Raw genomic sequence first — 9,229 nt, 5'->3', positions numbered from 1 at the left:
TGTTTAGCTCCATCACTCCTCTAGTGTTCCTTCTTTCGGAGGCATAGAAGTAGTCATTCTCTGCTACAGTTTCAATGACATCTATGGCTTCCTCAATGGTCTTTTTCTTGTTCAGAGATCCCCCGGATGAGTGGTCTACTGCCTTCTTTGATTCATAGGAAAGACCTTCATAGAAAATGTGTAGCTGCACCCATTCATTGAACATATCTGGTGGACACCTTCTTGTCAGGTCCTTAAACCTCTCCCATGCTTCATATAGAGTCTCACCATCCTGCTGCCTGAATGTTTGTACCTCAGCTCTCAGCCTGTTAATCCGTTGAGGAGGATAGAATCTTGCCAGAAATTTGTTCACCACATCTTCCCAAGTTGCTAAACTCTCCTTTGGGAAGGACTCCAGCCATTTAGATGCCTTGTCCTTGAGTGAGAAAACGAACAGAAGTAGTCTATAGGTGTCAGGATGAACACCATTAAACTTCACAGTATCGCATATCCTCAGAAATGTGATTAGGTGATGATTGGGGTCTTCTTGGACACTCCCTACGAATGAACAGTTGTTCTGAACAAGGGTGATGAGCTGTGGCTTTAGTTCAAAGTTGTTGGCATGTATGGTTGGCCTTTGGATGCTACTTCCACAGTTTTCTGGGTTTGGGTTGATGTAAGAACCCAGAACTCTTCTCTCTTGCCCAGCATGATTTGCTAGACCCTCTCTGCCATGGTTGTGAGCCTCTTCTTCATGATGGTTCTCCATATTCTCCTCCATGTTTGATTCAAAGTACGCTTTCTCTTTCTCAGTACCAACTACTCTCTTTCCTCTTGCTTCCCTCCTTAATCTAAGGAAGGTCTTCTCAGGTTCAGAATAAAAGGAAGTTGAAGCCCCGCTTCTTCTCCCTGTCATACAACCAACAAAGTACAAGTAAGAAAATAGATCCAGAAACTATTCTAAAAAAAATGCCGTTAGTGTGAGTGATGCAATATATCAAACAGTTAGTGGGTGAGTGAAACAGAGTGTAAACAACTGAAATAAAGGGGTTAAAGGGATGGGAATATAAAACAACTGAAACCGAAAGTAAAGTGCTCAAACAGAAATTTAAATCAACAGAATAACAAATGCTCAATCTAGTGATCCTCCAACTTAATCATTGTTGATACAAAATCAATTCCCGGCAACGGCGCCATAAACTTGATACGCACAGAAACTTGTCGTGAAGTAAAAACTCACAATAGAGTGAGGTCGAATCCCACAGAGATTGAATGATCAAGCTACTTTAATTAGAGGAATGTTTTAGTTGAGCAAACCAGAAATTGATTTGAGATTTGCAGAAAATTAAATGGCGGGAAAGTAAATAGCAGAAAAAGTAAATGCTAGAAATAAAAAGCTGAATGTAAATGGCGGAAAGTAAATTGCAGAATCTTAAATGGGAATGGGGTAATTGCTCATAAAAGTAAATGGCAGAAATTAAAGAGAATGGGTAAGATCAGAAATGGGAGTTCATTGGGCTCAGGAGATGTTGCATTCTCTGGATCATTGGTCCAGCATGAGAAAGCATTTCTAGCATGATCTCTTCATTTCCCTTTCAAGGTTCAGAAGAGATCCAAGTATAAAAAGCTTCTTTTCCAAGATAACTACCCAATTGGATGAAGATCGAAAGCTTTCAAGTAAAATCAAGAGAAAAGATAAAAGAAGGAGAATGAAAACTAATATTGATCCATCAAATTACAACAGAGCTCCCTAACCCAATGAAAGGGGTTTAGTTGTTCATAGCTCTGAAAGATGAAAACAAAGATGGAGAATACATCATGAAAGTAAAAATAAAATTGCAGAGAAAGTAAAATACAGAGAGTAGTTCTATGCCAAAGGCTCCCTAAAGTTTCCAACTCAAACTAATTCAAAGCTACTCCTATATATACTACTCTTCCGATCTTCTAGTTGGCTCTTCAAGTCTTGGGTATGGGCCTCTAAATCTTGAGTTTGAAGCAGTTATCCTTTTCATTGGGCTTAGCTTTGCTTGTAGAGAGAAAATGTGAAGTAGGCAGGGACTTTGACTCAGGACGTTAGTGGTGTCAACGTTAAGTGAAAGTGTGGGTTCGAGAACGTTAGTGACAATCACCTTTTTCACTAACGTTCCTAACCCAAATATGATCACGTTGACTTCAACGTTAGTGGCACTAACGTGACCACTAACTTTGCCTCTTGGTCCTTCGCACACGTTATTGGGACTTAACTTTCCCAATAACGTGGAGAGTCCTCCCTTGTCCCTACGTTAGCGTCCACGTTAACTAGGTTAACGTGGCTTCTAACGTAGTAATGCCAATCCTTCGAGAACGTTAGTGACACTTACCTTTGTCACTAACGTTCCAATGTGCCCCTATTTCCCACGTTAGAGTCCACGTTAACTAAGTTAATGTGGCTTCTAACGTAGTCATGCTAGCCATCTCCAACGTTAGTTACAAAGGTGAGTGTCACTAACGTTGGCTCATCATCTCTTTATCCACGTTAGCTTCCAAGTTAACTAAGTTAACGTGGAAGTTAACGTTGCTCATGGTGGCTCTTGGTGGTTCACCCCAACGTTAGTGACAAAGGTAAGTGTCACTAACGTTGGCTATCAATTTCTATCTCCACGTTAACTAAGTTAATGTGGGAGTTAACGTGGCTTATGGAGGCTTGGCCAACGTTAGTGACAAAGGTGAATGTCACTAACATTGGCTTCTCTTTTGCTTCTTAACGTTAGAGTCCACGTTAACTAAGTTAACGTGGCTCTTAACGTGGCCACTTATGAGCTTGGTCCAATGTTAGTGACAAAGGTAAGTGTCACTAACGTTGGCTCCATTTTCTTTCTTCCACGTTAGAGTTCACGTTAACTTAGTTAACGTGACTCTTAACGTGGGTTATGATGGCTTCGAGGGCGTTATTGGCGATTACTTTTCTCATTAACGTTGCAAGCTAGCTCCCATTCCACGTTAGTGGTCACGTTAGTTAGACTAATGTGGCTGCTAACGTGGTTCTTCCTTGCTTCCTTTGTCCTTAAATCAAGCAATAAAGTGCATCAAAGTTCTAATCCAAATCATGAGACATGCATCCTCTAATTTGTCATATAATTCATGCAAAATTCTCATGAAATCATGTAAAGTGCACAATGTATGCTTGAATCAAGATGTAAGTGAATATCTACCCAAAACTAGCTTATTTTCTAAGAAAATGCATGAAACTACCTTAAAAACAGTAAAGAAAAGGTCAGTGAAACTGGCTAAAATGCCCTGGCATCATTAATTTAAGGAATTTTATCAACTTTTCTCACATTTATTCAATGAAATAGCATAGTTTTGTAATTCTTCCTAAATTTGTGCTTAAGCGTGAAAACATGATTTTTAGGGCTTAAAATAGCTAAATTTGATTCACTTTAATTCCATTCGATACCTTGATATGTTTGTTAAGTGATTTCAGGTTTAGAAGGCAAAGATTGGATTGAAGGAATGAAGGAAAATCATGCAAAGTGGGAGGACTCGTGAAGAACTGAAGGAATTGGTAAGCTGTCAATCCTGACCTCTTCGTACTAAAATGATCATAACTTGAGCTACAGAAGTCCAAATGAGGCGTTTTCAGTTGCGTTGGAAAGCTAACATCCGGAGCTTCAAAATGATATGCATTTAACCATAGTTACCTTGCAGTTAGGCAATGCACATGCGTTGCCCATACGTGCACATCGCAGGATCAGCGTGGGCCATTTTTAGCAACTCGTGGCTAGCGATTTCTAGCTGATTTTGGGCCCAATTCAACTCATTTCTGATGCTATTGAACCCAAGGATTGAAGGGTAAGAACCATAGGGTAGTTTTCATCAAGTTGTAGGTAGAATTCTAGAGAGAGAAGCTCTCCCTTCTCTCTAAAATTTAGGGTAGTTTAGGTTTAATTTTCTTAGATCCAACTTTCAATTCTTGTTTTGATTTAGTTTTCCCTTTTTAATTTCTTGTTGTTACATCTCTATTCTTCAGTTTTACTTGTCATTTCTTTTATTTTGCCCTCTTTTATGTTTATGAACCCTTGTGGACTTCAATTTCCTTTTAATGCAATTCTATGTTTCCATGCTCTTTTATGTTTATCTTAGTTGCTATTGTTGATTTCTTTCTTCTGTTAGTTATTGCTTTCATTAATTCTTGCAATTTGTGATGTTTACTTTTATTTCACTCTAGGTGTTTGATAAAATATTTCCACTAGTTTTTTGTAGTTTTTTTTACTCTTGGCATAGGCTAAGGGGATTGAGTGACCTTGAGTCATTAGGTCTCAATGAATTGGTGATTTGAGAACCCTTAGTGGTCAATTTGATAACCATTGACTCTAGCCTACTACTAAGTCAATTAGTAGCTAGGTTAGGAGTTATGGATTGATGTTGATCAAACCTATTTGATGTACTTCAAGCTTGAGGTAGATATTGTACTTACTTCAAGCATAGAAGTAGACTTAATACGTTGGTCCCTCATAATTAGCAATGTATGGTTTGTAGACAAGGATGGTGATCTCAGTTACCTATGTCTAGCAAAGAGTTCTTTTCCTTTTCTTTATTAGTTAATTGTTATTTACTTTCTTGATCTTATATTTTCTTTTCAATTACAAATCAAACCCCCCTTTGCATTTTCATAGCCAATAATTGAGCGCCTCATTGCAATTCCTTGTGAGACGACACGAGGTTTAAATACTTCGGTTAATTTTTATTGGGGTTTGTACATGTGACAACCAGTTATTAAAATTTGAATTGAGCATTACTAGATGGTTGGAAACTATACTATCAACGAAATTATTTTGAATGAAATTCCTAACCATACGAAAATGCTCTTATCAAATTCCTAACCAATTAAAATTTTAATGAAATTTGATGTGATGGTTATTTGTTGGTTTGGAACTATACTCACAAGGAAGAAATTTCCTTTTCTATTAAGAAAAATTCCTAACCGACATAATTCTCACTATGAGCACTTTCTCAGCATCTCTTTGTACCTCTCACAAGCTTCATAGAGGGACTCTCCTTCATGCTGTTGGAAAGTCTAAATGTCTGTTCTGAGCTTGGTTAGCCTCAAAGGTGGGAAGAACTTGGTTAGGAACTTAGTGACCAAGTCCTCCCATGTGACTATACTCTCCTTGCGTTGATTATCCAGCCACTTCTTAGCTCGACCCCTTACAATAAAAGGGAATAGCAACAACTGATAAACCTCAGCTGGGACGCCATTGGTCTTGACAGTGTTACAGATTTACAGGAAGTTAGAGATAAACAAGTTGGGATCTTCCTAAAGGCTTCCATTAAACTAGCAGTTTTGTTGCACCAATGTGACAAGCTGAGGCTTCAGTTCAAAATTATTGGTATTAACAGTAGGTGTCATAATGCTACTTCTATAACTCCCAAAATTGGGGATAGTAAAAGATCCAAGAGTCCTCCTAGGTTGAGGAGCATTAGCATTGTTATTTGCATTGTCAGCCATGTTGTAATCAAGTTCTTCTTCAGCTACCTCTTCAATTTCTTCTTTAACCCTTTGATCACTAGCTTGTTTCCTTTGTCTCCAAAGAGTTCTTTCAATTTCAAGATCGTAGTGAAGACGTACTTTGTCCCTGTTATTCTACACAGACATAAAAACAACAAGAAAATCAAATTAGAATTTCCTTCGTCACTTTAAAGAAAATTCCTAATGGAGGGATAAAAAATAACCAGTAAATAACTGAAAGCAAAATAAGATATTGGCAACGGTGTCAAACGCTTCATGAAAATTTTACATCACAAACTACCGGTAAGTGTACCGGATCGTACCAAATAATAAACTCACGGTGAGTGAGTGTCGATCCCACGAGGATTAATGGACTAAGCAAACAATGGTTGACTAATTATTCTTGTTAGACAAGTGAGATTCTGACTTTTGAATATCAAAAAACATAAAAGACAGTGAATTGAAGAATGCAAACAATAGACGTGTGAGAAAAGAGTATGAGTGAGAGTTAAGGCTTTAGAGATGTTTAAATTTCCTGATTAACATTCAATGTCAACTACCTTGATCATGTAAAGATTGAGTTTATGGCAAACCCTAGGTGATTGAATTCCTATTCCTAGGAAATTGAATTTTCTCTAACCCAACTAACCGTCAATTCCTTGATAAATCAATTATGTTAAAAGGTTAAGCTCAAAATCTGATTTATAAGCCACACAATCCCTAATAAGAACCCAAAAATAATCCGATTATATGTCACGTATCACATTAAATTCAGACAATTAAGGAGTTGTGAGAAAAGGGTTTCAAGATTTAATTCTAGTGATGTAACTTTTCCAAGATTCAAAAGAATTCAATTTAGATTAGAGTTATTTTCCAATACACACTAATTCGTAGGACAAAGAATGAAACCAATTCTTAAACATAAATTAATGCATTAATCAAGAGTAGAAAATAAAATGATTATTAATCCATCAAAGTAAACAGAGCCCCTAACCTTAACAATGAAGATTTAGTGGCTCATGGTGCAGAAAAAACCTTAGGAGAGTAAAAGTGTGTAAAATTGAAAGTGCAAAAATGGAAAAAGAGAGAGAGTAATGTGTTATCTGATGCCCGTGGGCTACGACTCATTAAAAAGCTCTAAAATTAAACCGAGAATAAAAATTTAAACTAAATCAAAACAAAATCGAATCTAATCAAATCAAATCTTTTCTTAATGACTCTTGACTAACTAGTGATCGTTCATGTAATTTAAGCTTGGTGTCATCTTCATTAATTACAAAAATTTCTTGGGTCTTGGGCTGTTGCTGGTGTTTGACGCCACTTTGGTGGCATTTGGCACCACTTTTGATGCAATTCTACACTCCTTGCTGCCTGTCTAGAGTTTAGCGCCAGTTTCTTGGTGATAAATGCCGGGAGTTCCAAGAAGATGGTGATGCTGGACGCGGTTTGGCGCTAAACGCTAATGTCACAGCCTTTTAGCGCCATGAATCTAGAGAAAAGTTATGGACTATTTATATCGTTGAAAATCTCTGGAAGTTAGCTTTCTAATTCCACTAAAACCGTGTAATTTGGACCTTTATAGATCAAGTTATGCTAGTTGGAGTGTGAAGAGGTCAGAATTGACAGCATCCTCGAATTCTCTTTGTACTTTTCTTCAATTCTTGGTTCCTCCTTGTTCTTTTCTCTAATTTTTTAACATTTTCCTACATAAATCAAGGCTCAAAGCAACTCCAAGAAATATTGAATAAAAGCACAATAATCTTAATAAAAATAAGAAAATCACTAACTTTATTCAAAGAAATAGTAACTAAAAATAGCTAAAGATACTCATGCATTACAACACCAAACATAACATCTTACTTGTCCCCGAGCAAAAAAAGAACTATGCACAAAGGATTCCTTATTGAAGTGGGTTAAAGAATTGCTTTTGATATCTCAGTGAGTGAAGTGATCAAGTGACAATGGGGTAAACTCCGAATTATGTGCTTATGTATGGATTCCAGTGCTTGTTAGTCCTTACATTTGGAAGTCTTAGAAATTAGGAATTCCATTCGGATGATATTACAGAAGACTCTTTATAAGTTTTCACCTTGAAGGCAGCTTTCTCTTTTCTTTTCTTGGGTTATTTGCACCTTGAGCCTAGCCGTGACTCTAGATTTGGAGGCTTAGTTTTAATTGAAGCCTCAATAAATTATTATCATCATTTTGAAACCTGTAACTTAATTAGCTTCTCTATATTTGCATTAGGTTTCCTTATTTCTTTAAAACTTGGATCAATAGACTATTCGAAGTTTTAGTTTAATTCATCTCAAAATCTGTTTACACTCATGGAGAATATATCACTTGGAAGCTATGAGCAGATGATGAAACGGAGGGAAAGAGAGTGAAGGAGCTTCTTTCTGTCCACTCATTAATTGTTTGTAGGAATAGTTTGTAGCACATATTCTTTCTAGCTCTGAAATACCGAACATCTAGCCAATTGAAGGTTATTATTGAGTCTTAAATTTAAAAATGCTTTAAGCTGAAACAAAATTCTCCTTAATGTTGTTAACATAGTATATCACAGATCCTTTTCTATCTAAATGTTCCAATTCAAAATGCAGGTGTTGCAATGGAACTGGAGGATTCTTTGTTTCCGTTGCTGAGAGAGGCGAGTATTGGTATTGATCCTTATGAGGTGTTCCAAGATGCAGAATGGGCATTGCTAATTGGTGCAAAGCCTCGAGGTCTCGAAATGGAGCGTGCTGACTTGTTAGACATAAATGGGCAAATTTTTTCCAAACAGGTTAAAAATGGTTGAAAATCTAGGCCTTATTCATTGCTTTATGCCAAAATATAGTTCAAGATACCAAGATTATCGTGTATTCTACAAGGAAGGGCACTAAATGCTGTGGCATCTCGCAATGTCAAAGTTATAGTTGTGGGAAACCCTTGTAATACAAAGTAAGCTCCTTTGTTTCATTGATAAAATTGTTGTTGCATAGTATGCTTGATTTTACGAATTTACCTCCTTTTTCAATGCAGTGCATTAATATGCATGAAAAATGCTCCTAACATTCCTGCAAAAAATTTCCATGCCTTAACTCGCTTAGATGAGAACAGAGCTAAATGTCAGGTAAACAAAAGTTATAAACATTATTAGGGGCTTTTTTATTTTATTTCTTTCAAAAAATGATTTACAGTAGAAAAATTAATATTTTTGCATTGTTTCAAATAAATGCACAGCTGGCCCTCAAGGCAGGTGTTTTCTATGATAAAGTGTCAAATGTGACAATCTGGGGTAACCACTCAACTACTCAGGTATTTGAATGATATATTGGAATGTTGTGCATGAACTGAGTATCTTTAATTCTCCTTTATGATGAGATGTTAAACTATTAACAGGTCCCCAACTTCTTAAATGCCAAAATTGATGGTTTGCCCGTCATAGATGTGATTAAGGATCGTAAATGATTGGAAGAAGAGTTCACTGAAAAGGTTCAAAAGGTAAAACTTGTAACTAGCATTTGTAGTTAACTATGTAGAATAGAAGATATAATTTCTTCAAGCTAAAGCTGATAGGGATATGTTTGGTTGGCAGAGAGGTGGTGTGCTTATTCAGAAATGGGGAAGATCGTCTGTTGCATCAACTGCTATCTCAATCGTTGATGCCATACAATCTTTAATCACTCCTACTCCCATTGGGTCATTTATACCGCCTTTACTAATGCACATTTAGCTAGATAACCATATCTTATGCTTACAATGTGTTCAATGCGTTGA

The 9,229-nt window shown here is 36.8% G+C and overlaps 1 non-coding gene across 1 annotated transcript; it reads left to right on the top strand.

Moving 5' to 3' along the window:
• The first annotated feature begins 200 nt into the window (after positions 1 to 200).
• On the top strand, positions 201 to 307 carry LOC112761690 (small nucleolar RNA R71). Its single transcript, XR_003182073.1, has one exon. It is a non-coding gene; the product is annotated as a small nucleolar RNA R71 (small nucleolar RNA).
• The last annotated feature ends 8,922 nt before the right edge of the window (positions 308 to 9,229 follow it).

Source organism: Arachis hypogaea, chromosome 16 (genome assembly GCF_003086295.3).
Source record: "Arachis hypogaea cultivar Tifrunner chromosome 16, arahy.Tifrunner.gnm2.J5K5, whole genome shotgun sequence".
NCBI lineage: Eukaryota > Viridiplantae > Streptophyta > Magnoliopsida > Fabales > Fabaceae > Arachis > Arachis hypogaea.
This window is presented reverse-complemented; position numbering and strand designations above follow the sequence as displayed.